At 41.7% G+C, this 16,662-nt stretch overlaps 1 pseudogene; it reads left to right on the forward strand.

Moving 5' to 3' along the window:
- The first annotated feature begins 10,716 nt into the window (after window positions 1-10,716).
- On the forward strand, window positions 10,717-14,915 carry LOC132379758 (interferon-induced protein with tetratricopeptide repeats 1-like; annotated as a pseudogene).
- The last annotated feature ends 1,747 nt before the right edge of the window (window positions 14,916-16,662 follow it).

Consider the following 16,662-nt stretch of genomic DNA (forward strand, 5'->3'; position numbering starts at 1 on the left):
AACGTACCAATGAACAGAAGAACACTTAAAGACAGGTTATTCTCCTTTTTCTTCCAGGTAAAAGCCATCTGCTTTTTCCAAGGGACTTACAGCTAAAGGTTCACTTTCATTTTGTATATATACCTTCCCTCATCAGCATTGTTAACAAGATGTAACACCAGAGAATGAATATTAAAATAACAAAAAGACCTACTTTCAACGTGTCATTCACTGTGCTGGGACGGTGTTTTACAGAATCAGTGTAGATGGAGTGAGACATCCGGAGAGGTGAGTTGGGGCAGTGGAGTTCTCATGGCCTTGGTGCGAGGATAGATCGCTCTGGGCGCCAAGCTGATTTGAAGAGCTTGAGAGCGGTTTCAGACTGGGTGGGAAAATCTGGGACTGGGGTGAATCATTGGTCTGCGTGGTCTAGGCCCAAGCCCTTTGCTGTGGCCAGTTTCTAGTGTGAGTTATAATCTACTGTATATTCGATGTAAATGCTGGTTCAGATAGAAGGCGAGAGCTGATTTTGCTCATTCTCCTCGATATTCACTCTCTCCAGGGTGTCAGAGCCTTTTGGTGCTCCATTGTTTGGTCAGTTTTACTGCTGGCCCGGATGGACTGAAAAGGCAGGTTGTCGGGATGCAAGGTGAGAGCAGATTTCAGTCGCTCTCTGGCAATGGTCACTCCCCTCTCCATGGCAATGAGGCTATGAAGCCAGGCCCTGCTGCTATGCTGCATGTCTGCTAATATGCTGAGCGATGCTTCGGGCCTACACCAGGCTGCTCTGGGGTTTGGATCTGAGGACTCAGTTTGGTTTGGAATGTTGTTGTTTGCTTCAATTGTTTTCACGATTTGTGTTATTTATTCTCTAGCACATTGGATGTTCCTCTTTTATTTCATTTTCTTTAATTGGGTTCTTTTGGGTTTATTGTTTTGTCGGTACTCGAAATTCCAAGGCTGAGAAAATTAGGGACAGTGCTTGTGAAATGATCAATGTGGATGCGAACTTCATGGTTAGCATGGACAAGATACACAGAAGCTCCTCAAACTCTTCTCTGTGCCTTGATAACATTCAGCAGTTCCAACTACGTTCACTTCAACTTCTAGTTCCGACTTTCAAGTTATCCCCTTATCCTGGTGAAACTGTAATTTCCTTGTACTACCGCATAAGTTGTGCATGGAATTTGCGGGTAAACAGTGTGGCCTCCTCCGTGAAACCAATGTCTGGCACGTGAAGCTGACAAATTCCTATAAGAGGCAGCACTCAGCCTTTCTGTGGACAGAGCCAAGTTGGCACCCACAGTACCTCTGAATGCTGCACGAGAAACATTCTAGTTTACATCAAACTTAAAGGAAAATACAAGTTCTTTATTTAAATAAAAAAGACACTCCCATTTCATAACCAATAAGGAAGATATGTCCCACTCCACTAAGACTTGAATCTAGACACCCACCCTTTCTCCATACTACCGGACTCCAATTGCCCCTTTGTTACCTCTCTTCTCAAACTGTCTCTACCTATCCTCCCAGCTCCACCGAAGACCTCCTGCATTTTGTTCCATCTGTCCACTACCCCCTTCCTCACCTGGTTTCACCTACTATCTGCCAAACCCTATCTCTCCCCTCCCCCTCCCCTCTTTATACTGGATCTTTCTCAATGCTGATAAAGGGCCTCAGTTTGAAATGACAACTATCCCTCTGCCTCCACAGATGTTTCTTCACCCTCTCAGTTGCTCCAACTGGCTATTATTTGTTGTAGATTCTTACCAGCCTCTGAGTGACGAAGTGAAGAATTTCCCCCTCATGTTCCCCTTAAACATTTCACTTTCACCCTTAACCCATGTCCTCTTGTACAAGTCTCACCCATCATCAGTGAAAAAAGCCTGCTTGCATTTACCCTATCTGTACCCCTCATAATTTTATAAACCTCTATCAAATATCCCTTAATTTTCCAGTGCTCCAGGGAATAAAGTCCTAACCGATTCAACATTTCCCTATAACTCAGATCTTCAAGACGCATCAAAAACCTTGGAAATTTTCTGTCCTCTTACAATTTTATTGATATTGTTCCTGTTGGTAGGTGATCAGAACTGCAGATAATATCCTAAATTAGCCCTTACCAACATCTTATAGAACTTCTACAGAACATCTCAACTTCTGAATTTAGTACTTGTATCTACTGCTACACTACGATAAGGAATCCCTATAAATCCTTCCCAGAATGCATTTTCGTAAGTCGGATCATTTGGCTGTACTCCGACTTCCTGCTACAAGCAGAGCCTAAAGGGCAAGACTCCAGATATCAAGACAACTAAGTGGTGGTCTGGGGTGGCTGAGGAATGGTTGCAGGATATCTTAAATTCATGGACTGGGCCCTGTTCAAGAATTCATCTGAGGACCTGAATGATTACACCAAGGTTGTTACACACTTTATTAAAACAGGTGTGGATGAGTGTGCCCCCACAAAATTGTCCCGGGTTTTCACCAATCAGAAGCCTTCTGGAAAACCATCTCTGGGGAAAAGTAGGGATTCCGGACTAGACTGGAATCAATGAGGAATGCTCAACAGCTGTGGCAGGGTTTGAGTGCCACAACCTCCAACAAAGTTAAACATTTCATCATGGGGGACAGGAGAGTTTCGCTTCCAGATTAACTCAATGCCTTCTATGCTCACTTTCACTACCAAGAACAGCGAGGAACCATCACGCGCCCCCAAGAGCCTTCAAGAGAGTGAATCCAGGAAGAAACATCCGATCTGCATGGTGTACCTGTCCAAGTACTGAAGACTTGTGCCATCGGACTTGTGGGTGTATTCACGACTATCTTCAATCTTTCCCTCCAGCAGTGTGTGGTACCACCTGCTTCAAGCAGTCTTCAATCATACCGCCCAAGAAGAGTGTGCTAACCTGTCTAAATGTCTATCGCCCAGTGGCACTTACATCCACAGTGATGAAGTGTTTTGAGAGGCTGGTGTTGAAGTATCTCAGTTCCTGTCTCTCACTCAATGTTAACAAGACCAAGGAACTGATTGTTGTCTTCATGAGAGAAAAACAGGAGGTCCATGAGCTAGAAATTATCGAAGGATCTGAGGTGGAGAGAGCTGGTAACTTTAAATTCCTGGGTGTCATTATCTCAGGAGAACTATCCTGGACCCATCAAATGAATATTACTGCAAAGAAAGCACAACAGTACCTCTACTTCCACAGGAGTCTGCGGAGGTCTGGTGTGTCTTTGAAGACCTTTGAAACTTCTATCGATGTGTGGTGGAAAGTGTGCTGACTGGCTGCATTATGGCCTGGTATGGGAACACCGATGCCATTGAGTGTGAAATACTACAAAGGTGGTGGATTTGGCCCAGTACACCCTGAGTAAAATCTTCCCAGCTATTGAGCGCATCTGCATGAAACATTACTGTAGAAAAGCAGCCAACTTCATCAAAGAACCTGACACCCAGGCCATGACTTTTGCTGCTGCCATTACGTAGAAGGTACAAGTGCCTCGGGTTTCACACCAGCAGTTTGAACAACAGTTACTACTCCTCAACCATCAGGCTCTTGAACAACAGGATAACTCCACTCATTTAAGAACTCTGTTATATTGTTGTTTCATGCTCTTTATTTATTGCTATTTATTTATACCGGCATTTGCACAGTTTATAGTTGCTGATGTTTACAGTGATTGTTCTATAGATTTGATAATTCTGAGAGCAGAAAAAGAACCTCAGGTTTGTGTGTGGTGACATGTACATACAATGATAACATATTTTACTTTGAACCTCGGAGTTCTGAGGATTAACAAGCAGAGTTAATTGAAAGGAAATGTATTTAGATTTCCAGAAGGTATTCAATGTGGTGTCTGTAAACTGTGTAGTTTACTGTTCTGTGATGGATACGCCTCAGTTCATCACAGGAAAAGACCTCCCCACCACTGAGCTTATCCACAGAAACCACTGTCATTAGAAAGTAGCCTCCCCCATCAAGGTCCACCACCATCCAGGCCACGCAATCTTCTCACTGCTGCCATCGGGAAGGGGGTACAGGAGCCTTAGGTCCCACACTACCAGGTTCAAAAACAGTTATTGCCCTTCAACCATCAGGCTCCTGAACCAGTGTGGATAACTTCATTCACCTCAACTCCAAACTGATTCCAGAACCTATAACTCATGCTCGCAGTATGTATGTATGTATTTATTTAATGACTGAGCACTTGCACTAATTGCCCCCTTTGGCATATTGGTTGTTTTCCTTGTCTTTGTGTAGCTTTTCATTGATTTCATTGTATTTCTTTTGTTACTGTGAATGCCTGCAAGAAAATAACTCTCAGGGTCGTACATGACAACATATACATACTCTGACAATAAAATTACTTTGAATTTTGAAAATTAATCAACAAGTGTGCAAATTAAGATCTTACTATACAGGGGAACCGGTTGTTGTGCATTATATAACAGTAATTGAACAGATGGCAGAGATTGAGTGATTTGTTCTTTATCAGCCTGAAGAGACCTAACTAGTGCAAAGCTCCAAGAATCAGTCCTTGGTCCTCAATTAGTCACTATCTTGCATGATGAGTTGGAGGACTATCAGACTGTGGGTTATTCAAGTTTGCCCTTTTCGAGGGAAGACAATCTTCAGGGAGGCTTCTCAGAAGCTGTGACAGAATTTAGTTCTTTTCTTGTATGAAACAATAATGGTAATCAGCCAGTACAATGAAGATGCATATGCCAGTTGCCTTTTCAGTGAGGTGAGGTCACACCTGGAGTGTAATACTCAACTTGGCATCTTTATGAAAAGTTAGACTAAACTTGATGGGAGTCCAGAAGAGATTCAATAAGCTAATTCATGCAATGCAAGATTTGCTTGATCATGAAAGGCAACAGAAATTGGAAATAAATATTCTTTGGTGCTTAGAAGAATGAGCGGAGACCCTATTTAAAAATACAAGATCCTGGGGGAACGTGATGAGATGTTTCCACAAGCTGTGTAGTGACATAGTTATAAGTTAAAGAGGCAGTCAAATAAAACTGGTGCATAGAAATATCTTCTTGCAAAGTTTGGTAAATCATTTTGCATTGAGTTTCTGGGGGAATTAAAGACAGCTTGTTTACATTGTCTTACCCTCATCGATGATGTGGCACCAGCTGCAATTTTGCTTGTGTTGACATGAAACACCTTGTAGAGATCTAAATGTAGCGATTCTGCAGTGAAACAAGCTGGAATGCAGTTGTGCTGGTCTTACTGGAAATGGAACAAAACAGACCAAATTCCTCAAATTCATTTTCCAATGTTCTGTCGATTCAATCTCCAATATTATCAACGCCCAGTCACATTGAGTGAAAAATTTCACAACTGAGGATCTACTTGAGGGTTTTCACTGGCCAGCAATGATATTGAGGGATGGGGCCACCCTCTTACAGGCAAAATGGCCCTGTGCAGTGTACGGTCTTGAGGAGCAGCTGACAGATGGAATGCCATTGAAAGGCTGAGCTTGGAACTATCAAAATGTAGAGTTTTAGACATATAATCCACATTTTCATAAACTTGGAAGATACTTCCATACAGAATGGGTAACAACAAAGCTGAGAACTAAAGGGTTGACATATGAGGAGCGTTTTATGGCTTGGCCTGTATACATTGCTGTTATGAGGTACGGGGGGGGGGGGGCGGGGGTTTCTTATTAAAATCTATTGTATCTTGACAGGAGTATAGGAGAGAATGTGGAGAGGATGTTTTCAAAAGTGGGACAGTCTAGGATCGGAGGGCACAGCCCCAGAATACAAGGATTTCCCTTTAAAACTGAGATGAAGAGGAATATAATAAGACAAAGGTGGTAAATCTGAGGAATTTATTGCCACAGCTGTGAAGCCCAAATCATTGGGTATTTTTAAAGCAGTGTTTGATATTTTCTTGGTCAGTAAGGATTTTAAAGGTTGCAGGAAGAAAGCAGGAGAATAGAGACAAGAGAGGTAATACATCAGCAATGAGTAAACATCAGAGTAGACTGGACAGACTGAACAGTCCAATTCATCTCCCATACCCTATGAGCTTAAGGTAATGAACTGAAAACATGGTCAATCAAACGGAGAGTAGTGTGAGGTTGTGAAAATGGTTGGTTGTAGCTCAGTCTCAGTCTATTGGGAAATAAAAAAACTATGGACAACAGTCCAAAATGCATGGTTTGCTCACTCAGGATGTCATGGTTTCTTATTGCACTCAGTGGTTGAAATAAAACTTCACAATCGTCATTCAGTCATTGTCCTGCCAACCTGACTCTTCACCATCTTCCCACTCCAATTATAGATCTGACAGTCACTCAAAGCCGTTGACACCAACCACATGCCATTTGAGAATTGCCATGAATCACACCACCACCCATCAACTTCCTTTACTGACACTCCTTTACCCAAATATCAGTCCCATCTCTGATGTTCCTTTTTCGTCCAGAGTCCAGTATACCCATCCTGTTCCCAGCCTAACATCCTTTCCTGTCCTTGGCCACCAACCTCCGAACAATCTGAACTCCTCTAACAATTGTATCTCTCCCCACCCTGGACATTCTCCTTGAGGCATTGCTACCGGTCGTTACAATGTAAGCCTTTCATTTGAATGTCATACATCAGAATTTATGCACACCTGAACAGATGCCATTGGGTCAGATTCTTCAAACTCACAGCCTGCAATTTCTGCCCACCCCTTTAATCTGAGCAGGATTCAGACTACTATCTGACAAATCTCCTTTCACTGCAAGCCCTCCCATGAAACTCAGTGAATTGTGTCTTTCAAACATATATGAGCACTGAATGCTGAGGTCCTGCCCAATGTGTGCTGTCTCATGTTCCACCAACACAGGCCTGACATTGGCCAGGGGTGGAATGTCTACTTCAACCAGGATGATGGAAGATTCCCTCTACAGATAGAACTGATGACACTTACCCACCAGATGCTCTAGGGCAGGGAACAGGACAGAGAAAATCCACCACATCTGTACACTACAATCAGTTATTCAGAAGCAAACACTGTCACCTCTGCCTTTAACTGATGCCATTGTCTCAGCCATGCAGTGGAAGGTGAAGTCCTTCAAATGAAAGACCATGTCTAGAGTGCCAGAGGTGAGCCATCTTTCTGTGAAGTACAGTACACAACAGTCTCTGATGTACTCCAACCTTGCTCTGAGGTTCTCAATCGTATTTTCCAAATTGTGAACATTAGCCAGGAGGATGATGGGTTTGGTACTCAGAGCCCCATGTTACCTGAAACTCATCCAGGCTGGAGTGTTTTCTTAAAGGGAACCTGCACTCACTACCCCAGTGGTCTGCAGACAAGTCTTCTGATTTTGAAGATCAGATTTTACAAACCTCTAATAACAATGTTGCTTACAGAAATACCACCAGATGTGATTGTAGATTCCAGCTGTAGTAGTCCTAATTGGGAATATTTCATGTTCCATACAGAGCTGCACAGACACATTTTGCCACTCTCCAGCACCATGTTACCCACCAAGAGCATCATCTGGCTGGACATCCAACTTTGTCTGAACACAGGAGCCCAGATGTCCACATTGATCATTCCTGTCAACATAAACAAGTGCACCAATTTTCACTAAACACTTGCAGAAAATTTTACCTGAATCTCATTCACACATTCCAGCTGCTGCCAACGTTATGATTTTCTGAATTTTATCTGGTCAACTGGCAATTGAAACAGGGAGAGCACAGTAGAAATTTTCTATTGCTGTATTTGACCAGAAAGCTCATTCACTTAGACCGGGTGTGGAGGGAGAGTTGGATCCCCTGGAGGAGAAGGAAACAAAAGGTTAGACCTGGATCAGCGCTTCAGAGGGACAACTGAGCAATACCGTGAGACAATTCACCGTCTCCAACACAATGTCCCCACTGAGCCACAACTGAGAGTCCTCTTTAAATAAAGATAGAATGCAGGAAACTTGTTCCAGCCACAATTAACTTGACAAAATTAAATCAAAAGCACAAGGGCTTAACAACTCTAGTTAAGATATTGATTAGTAAATACAGATGCTCGAAAACCCAGGAAGGCAACCTGCAGGACTCAGGACAATTTCATTTAGGAATACTGCGTGAAATCAGCCTTTCCAGCCATTTGAGTCTCGCTGTCCAACAACTCGTAATTTAACACTAGCCTAATCACAGCACAATTTACAATGACCAATTACCCTACTAACTTGTGTGTCTTTGGATGTTTGGAGGAAATTGGAGCAGCCGGAGAAAACCGACTCATTACACAGGGATGACATTAAATGTCCTTACAGGGACGCCAGGATTGAACTCCAAACTTTGTAATGCTGTCGTACTAATGATATTTTGTGCAGAGATGGAGGTCCAGCGTTCTGTTGTGCAGAGATGGAGACACAGAAACAAAGTTTGCGACAACTATAAGGTTGAAAACAATCTTTCTCATTCAAATTGCCAATGAGAGGTAACAGTGTTCCAGGTTATTTTGCTTTCTGAAAGAACTGTTTCATCAGGTGATTTTAACATCTCTTTTTGGTACAAGTTGTATCATTCATACATTCTCACTCAATCTAACAACCAGTGAGGACAGAACAAATCATTCTCTGGAGTGTTTTAGTTACAGCTTTTGGAAAGACTGGGAGTTTATTTTCTATTTAATTAGTCTAATGGGATACTACTTCACAAATCTTCAGGAAATAACTCCGGAGATTTAACATTTTGAAGTGCAAGAGATTCAGGAAAAAAAGTATAGGAATACTTAGTAATCATAGACTTTTACCCATTACTGCTATGCTGCTATTTAAGGGGGTCTTACAATAGTGCCTCTGATTTCTACATTAGATATCAGTCCAGTGGGTATGGCGAAAGCACACAGCAAAAGGTAAATACCCTTGCTTAATGGTATTGGACCACGGCATAAAAAGTTTGGAATCCGCTGACCTAGATGATGTGAAATACAGATTACAAGATTCAAGAAAGATTGATGGGAAAATCAAGACCAGCCTCGCAGCCAATTTGATTTTGTGAACTACTTGCAAAGCAACTATGAAGAAGCAGTTCAAAATTTAGAGAAAGCAAAAGTGGCTCTGAGAAAGAACCACATAGATGGATGGGAAAGAATAAATATTAATTCCTATGGAGACTATGCCTGGATGTATTACCACTTAGGACAACTGACTGAGACCCAATCCTGCATCTACACTCTGGAGATAATTTGCAAAGCGCCTTCACTCTGCAGCAATGATAGCTGATGTACAGGGGAAATGGGATTGTCATTGTTGACTTCTACTGCTAAACATAACCACTTATATTGTAAGGTCAACACTCCATCTTACTGTACGAGAGATCCATTCAAGAGCCTGATAACAGCAGGATAGAGCTACCATTGAGCATGGTTTAACATGCTTTCAGGTGTTTGTGTCTTCTGCCGAGTGGGAGAGGAGAGAAGTAAGATCATCCGGAGGGGATTATGCTGGCTGCTTTACTGAGGTAGTGACAAGTGTAGACCAAGTCCACAGGGAGGAGGCATGTTACCATGAATTGCTGAGCTGTGTCCAGAACTGCATTTCCTTGTGGTCTCGTGCAGAGCAATTGCCAGAAGAGGCTGTGATATGGCCCGATACAATGATGTCAATGGTACATCAATAAAATTCAGTCAGAGTGCACAGGAAACTGCCAGATTTCTTTTGCATTAGTGAGCTTTCTCAACTGTGGTGTCAACACGATTGTACCAGCAATGTACAAAGTGAATGTTCCACTGTAAATTATCCTCAGTTGGCTGAATGTTGTGTTGGGTATTCGTCAACATTTACCTGTAAGGATATCAATGCCACTTGAAAATTGCAGACAGCATGACATTTTTAAACACAATGATGATATGCAGGGAGAAATTGGAAACCATGTTTCAGAACAGTGCAAATGTAACCACAAGTTATATACAGCAGTAATACTGTGGATAAGGAATACATGGATGCAATTTTTTTAAGGCAAATAACAGATGAGATGGGATCTAGACAGGATTGAGACTAGATTGTCATGTAGTGGGTATTGTGCCAATGAGAAAGAATAATTAACAATTCTGTCCTGTATGGGCTGTTTAAGGAGTGGCCATAACAGATTAGTATTCTTCATTTATATGCTGGGTGAAGTCACAGAATGAAATCAATGGTGTGAATCTGAACAAATGAAATTATGAGGACCCATTTGATTGGCAAACTATTCAATGGGTTGATCATGAATGGGCACTGTATGATGTTTAAAGAATGAACTGCAACAATGATTCATTCCTGATTGGCACGAAAAGACGTAAGGAATGAAAATTCAACCCTGTGAAGGAAATTCAGCACAGAATTAGACCCACAAAAAGCAGCAGTTTTGAGAATTGGGATTAAAGTTCAGCCAAGGAGGAAAGAAAGATTGATTAACAGATGTAAGATGTAGTATGAGAGTAAACAGGTAGGGAACATTAAACTAATAGTAAATATGGAAAAGTGAAAGAGGATAATGACCAGGATTGCAGACTGCTTACAATTACACAAAGAAAAAATTATAAATAATTGAACCAGGATGCTCAGAGTGACACACTACACTGACATTCTGGTGAGGTGTAGACTATTTCTATGACAAATCAATGCTTATATTGGCATGCAGGAAATACTTCTAAATTCTTTTAATTGCTTCAGTGTTATTTATAGACATTGAATTCCAGTTTCTTTTCACATTGAGGAAGTAATGGATAGTATAAAAGGTTGTCAGGTTGAACATCCAACGCAACATCGTAGGCGCAGCAGAAGAAGAACTGCACAAACTGAGCGAGGAGCGCAAAGTGCTTTCAATCCAGCTAACATCATGAGGTAAAGAATATTTCCTTGCAGTCCATCTTTATGTACAGATTATTATACAGCAGGTTGTTTATCAAAAATAGTGGATCATAATGCAATAACTTTGAAATACCCAAAGTGAACATACACTGGCTAACAGGGTAGTTGAATGATGAGACTGTAGTAGGGTGATCCCTACGTTACTCTGCTGAGGTGTAAACAGTGCAGGGAACTGCAGTGCTTTACTATTATTTTTTGTTATTAACATCCAATACAATGGCTCTAAACACAAGATTTGTATCGGATTCCTGATTTTTGAAGAGCCTTCTGTCTGATCACCAGATCCAAGAGTAAGTTCAAGTGATCATAAATAATCCTTACACACGGCATTCCTTAACTCCTTAACATTCTCTCTATGTATGAGAATTTCCTTTGGGTTCACAGGAATCAGCTGCAAGTCATGTAGTTGCAGCAATTTTATGAGATTTTCCTCCTAAATTCCAAAGATGTACGGGTTAGGGAGAGTGTGCATGTTGATGCAGGAAACATAGTGACCTTGTCACCTGCCCTGATAAATTCTTTGTGATCTGATATGATGCCAAACGATGCATTTCACTGTATGTTTTGATGTACGTGTGACAAAGACAGCTAATCTTTAATCTTCGAATCTTTAAATGTAGGAGGTGATTCAACTCTGCCATACACTATATCTATGTAGATTTGAGCACGTTGGAGCCTACGGGGTGCATTCAGTACTGAGGTAATACACCAGAGGAACATGCTACTCTAAACTTTCATAATTTCCAGCCCCTAGCGGCTTTCAGGACAGAATGGAGGAGCTGCGTCCACGGTGCGGCAAATTCATCTCCTTTGGGAGGAAGCAGGAAGCAGAGTTGATCTCAGAGTAGGGTTAAAGGTCGGCACAACATGTTCTATGTTCGATGCTGGTCTATGTTCTTTCAGAAATGTGCAGCAGGATCAGGGGACGTTGCTGATGCAATTGTTCTGTGATCTGGTCTGGCAACTCATAAATTGCCAGACTTCAGTGGGCTTCACTAAACAGCTTTACCTCACTAATGTTATTGAAGTTCTCAATCTTCTAGACCACTCCTCTGTACCGAGATCTGGAGCTATGCTCAGTCTGCTGGCAAAAAAAACGAAAGTCTGCAATAGTGGGAGAGCTCGATGTCTGGTAATAAAACCAAGTCCAGCATCAGTGTAACAAAGCAACAGATCAGCTGCCTTGGCTGTTCAGGAGACACATTTCCATCTTCATTACATGAATCAATTCTTCATATTGGGTTACTGATCTGAAACATTCTCCTTCCTCAGGTGCAGACTGACAGGCTGAGCATTTCAGGTTTTCAATGCCATAATTATAAAAAAATTTTTTAAATGGCAGCTTTCATACAGTTAGTAAGTCTACTATTCATGGGATTGCAGGTCAGACCTGCATCAAGTGATCTGAGATGGAATTCATGATTACGTTTTTTCTCTCTTGCAGCAACACACCGGGAGATTTATTGAAAGAGAAGCTCGATCAGCTGCAGTGTCACTTCACATGGAGGCCACAGAAGGAAACTATTGATGTGGAAGATATGATGGACAGATTGCAAGATTCTATCAATATGAATATGAAGTATAAAGCGCAATCCTACAATCAACTTGCTTTTTTAAATTGTCTGCAGGGCAATTGTGAGGAAGCAATTCAAAATTTAAAGGAAGCTGAAAAAATTCAGAGGGAGAACCACAAAGATGAATTTGAAAGAAGAAGCATCATCACCTATGGAAACTTTGCCTGGGTGCATTACCACATGGGACAACTGACCGAGGCCCAGTCCTATCTCGACAAGCTGGAGATGATCTGTAAACTGCTCAGTGATGGCCCTCGCTATACAGCAATGATACCCGAGGTGTATGGGGAGAAGGGATGGTCATTGATGAGTTCTGCTGGTGAATACTATGAGGAGGCAAAGGAATGCTTTGCAAAGGCTCTGGAGCAAGATCCTGACAACACGGAGTGGATAATGGGATATGCAACCGCACTTTCTCGTCTGGAATCAATGTCTGGAACCCCAGAGAGTCGTGATCAGAGTCGGTCAGTGAAGTATTTCCGACGAGTACTGGAGCTTGATCCAGATGATGCTGTGGCCATGGTGCTGTTGGCTCTAAAACTGCAGAGGTTAGGGCAAAATGAGGAAGCAAATGTATTAGTTGAACAAGCATTGCAGAAGAACTCTGATCTTCCATATGTGCTTCGCTATGCTGCAAAATATTATAGACAAAGGGGATTTGTGGAGAGGGCAATTGAGCTCCTGACACAAGCATTAGAATTAACTCCACATTCTGGTTTCTTACACCACCAACTTGGATTGTGCTACAGAAGTAAGCTGAACTACAGAGATCGTCGCAATCCTGAATTTCAGCAGAACCCAGTGTTGATCAATCTGTGCAAGTATCACTTTGAAAAGGCTTTTGAGCACCATCCAAGGTTGTTTATTAAAGCTAAACTGGACTTTGCAGGCATCTGCATAATTAGTGGGGATTATTCCAGAGCAGAGGAGACTTACAATAGATTGGTGGAGTTAGTGGACATTCGTCCAGAGAATATGCAGCGTATTTGTCTGGAAGCTGGGTTATTTGAATTGCGCCAGAAAAGATCCGAAGCAAATGCTGTTCGCCTCTTCCTGAAAGGAGTGAAAATTGATTATAACTCAAGAGAACGGGAAAAATGTCGCATGAATGTCGCATGAGTGCATAGATAGGAAACTTAGTGTTAATGCACAAGACAGCGAGGCTCTTGGTATTAAATCAATTCTGTATCAGCTAGATGGTAACATGGGTAGAGCAACTGAATACTTTGAGAAGGCTTTGAAGTTTGATCCTGGCAATGAAGAATATGTGAGTGCTCTCTCTCAATTACATATCTGAGCACACTAGGATATTTAAAAGATGCATTTCCATCTGATCTGAGGATAAGTTTGGTGGGGTGTTGCTTTACTAGTTATATCCTCTTATTCTGTTTCTTTTATAAAAATACTAACTCCTCAAGTACCCTGAGCAATCTGAATTCAGTTGTGCTTCACTGAATGTTGGAAAGATGGGATGTGTATATTGTAGCAAGTGGAGTTAAATGAGAAATCATATATTTTTCCACATTGGATGTTTGACCTATAAACCATTGAATTTATTTTACTTTTCACATGTATTCTGATGTATTAGTGTCAATCTGGAATGGTTTTTCATGTGTGATTATATCTTAAGGATCATGGTGAAATATAGTCTTTATATATGTCTGGTAATTAAAGCTTCAAAGCAAATGTTAGTCTTGTGTTGACACAATCAAAGGAAATTCCTTAACAGCATAATTCCAACCTGCTGAATGTGGTGGAGGAGTGTCCTGGAAGGGGAATGACTGGCAAGTTGCAGTAGAGGGGATCTGTGAATTATTCAAGGATTTCAAAAAGATACTATTTTTAAGAAAAAAATGGATTAGAGTTTTTATTCATAATAATTAACAGCCAAGGACAAAGTATCTGCAAAACTCCAAACAAGTTTGTGTGTGCCAATGGACTCATAATGGAACGAGATGGAAGGGTATAGTGCAAGGATCATGCCTTTGACCTGACCAATAGTGTTGGTATAGTGATAGCCAAAAGACATTCCTGTGATGTATTTGGGCTTGGCTGCTGATAAGGTGATAATCCTGTAAGTAGACTATGGAAATCAGATATAGTTATAGCTTAAGTGAGCAATTGTCCCCTAAAATTTGCAGGGGTGGGGAAGAATAAGAAGGGAGATGCAGAAAGGAGAGAAGACAGCATATGACCACCAGCTCAGAATCAATCATCTAAAATTTCAAAGAGAGAAGGTGTCATCGCCAATTAACTGGACACTTGTTCCTCAGTCGCCACGGTAGCATAGTGGTTAGCACAGCTGGAGCATCGGAGTTCAGAGTTTCATTCTGATGTTGTGTGTAAGCAGCTTTTCCATTCCTCCTGGTGAATACGTGAGTTTCCTCGTGAATGCTCCGCTTTTCCTCCCTCATTCCAAAGTCAAACCTGTTAGCAGGCGGATTTGTCATTGTAAACTGTCCTGATATCATTCTAGTGTTATATACATGTGTTGTTGGGTGGCATATCTCATTGTGCCAGTAGGGACTGTGCCATGCTGTATGCTGAAATAAAATAAATAAAATATAATTATACTTCATTTACTTGTGCACAAGGAGAAGAGTGTGTCTCCTGTCACCACACTGTTCTGAAGTCTGAACAGAGGAATGTCATTTTTATACAGAATTGTCTAGCAGGTACAGATGTTGACTATTCCTGGTGGCGAAACATTTTAATTCTGATTCCCATTCTCATTCTGACATCTCAGTCCATGTTCTCCTCTTGAGGCCACCCTCAGGATGGAGGAGCAACAGCTTACATTCCGTCTGGGCAGCCTCCAATCTGATGGCATGAATATAAGTTTCTCCTTCTGTGGTGAAAAATTTCCCACCCTTTTCCCTCTTCTCCTAATACTCACTCTGGCCTCTTACCTCTTCTCACTTCTCCATCACTTCCTCCTGGGTCCCTTCCTCCTCCGGTCCACTCTCCTAACCGAACGGATTCCTTTCGCTCCAGCTCTTCATTGTTCCTACCTTTCTGGCATCACATACACCAAACACCTTCTAACTGTTCCCCCTCCCTCCCAAACCTTTTTTTTTTTATTTGGCTTCTTCTCCATTTCCTTTCCATTCATGAAGAAGGGTCTCAGCTAGAAACATTGACTGTTTATGCATTTCCATGGATGCTGCCTGACCTGCTGAGTTCCTCCAGCATTTTATGTGTGTTCATTACTTGAAGCTGTGTATGTTTGTATTTCTTACTTGCAAAATCAGTAACCATTCACAATTACAGGACTTTAAAATTAATAGAAAATACTGCCAAACAATTGACAATACTTTAAAGTTCGTAACATAATTACTCCTTAGTTGGTCTGTGCTCCTTGAATAATTCTGTTAAATTCTTACCTCATCTCTGCGAGCCAAAATGGCTCTAGTTCTTGGCAGTGAAAATGGAAGCTACGTTATCAGATACCTTTCTTGCCTAAGCTGACTGCACCTATCTACAATCTATCCTTGCCTGGACATTTTATTGATCCTTGCCTTGCCTCCACTTCCACAAAGGGGCAGGCTGTTGTCGGTTTACAAGCAACACAAGGACTGATCGGAAATTGCTGAGAGCTCAGTCGTACTTTGATCATTTTCAATATAATGCACACCGTGCTCTGCCATTCACCACTTAGAAATGTTATGTTTTATATTTCATTTTTCTGTTTAGCTCCTTATGAAGAAGAAGGGCATTCACTGTATTGAATTAAAGCCGACACCAAACTCTCCCATCAGACTTTATTCCACTCTGACCCTTCTCTCTATCATGTTCATTCATCTCTCTTTGATTCACCTTCCATAAGTTATGCTGGAGCCAATTTATAACAACCTTGCAGGTGTGTTAAGGTAGGAGCTATGGGGATGTGGTAGATTGACACAGACCCAAGGGGACCAGGCTCGGTCAATGAGCTGAAGTGGTAGACTTGCCTGAAGAACCTCCCAACATCATCACCAATTAACTGGACGCTTGTTCCTCAGTCACCATGGTAGCATAGTGGTTAGCACAGCTGGGGCATCGGAGTTCAGAGTTTCATTCTGATGCCGTGTATAAGCAGTTTTTCCATTCCTCCTTGTGAATACGTGAGTTTCCTTCGGATGCTCCGCTTTTCCTCCCACATTCCAAGGTCAAACCTGTTAACAGGCTGATTTGTCATTGTAAACTGTCCTGATATCACACTAGGGTTATATAGGTGTGTTGTTGGGTGATGCATCTCATT

Source organism: Hypanus sabinus, chromosome 22 (assembly GCF_030144855.1).
Source record: "Hypanus sabinus isolate sHypSab1 chromosome 22, sHypSab1.hap1, whole genome shotgun sequence".
In the NCBI taxonomy this organism is placed as follows: Eukaryota; Metazoa; Chordata; class Chondrichthyes; order Myliobatiformes; family Dasyatidae; genus Hypanus; species Hypanus sabinus.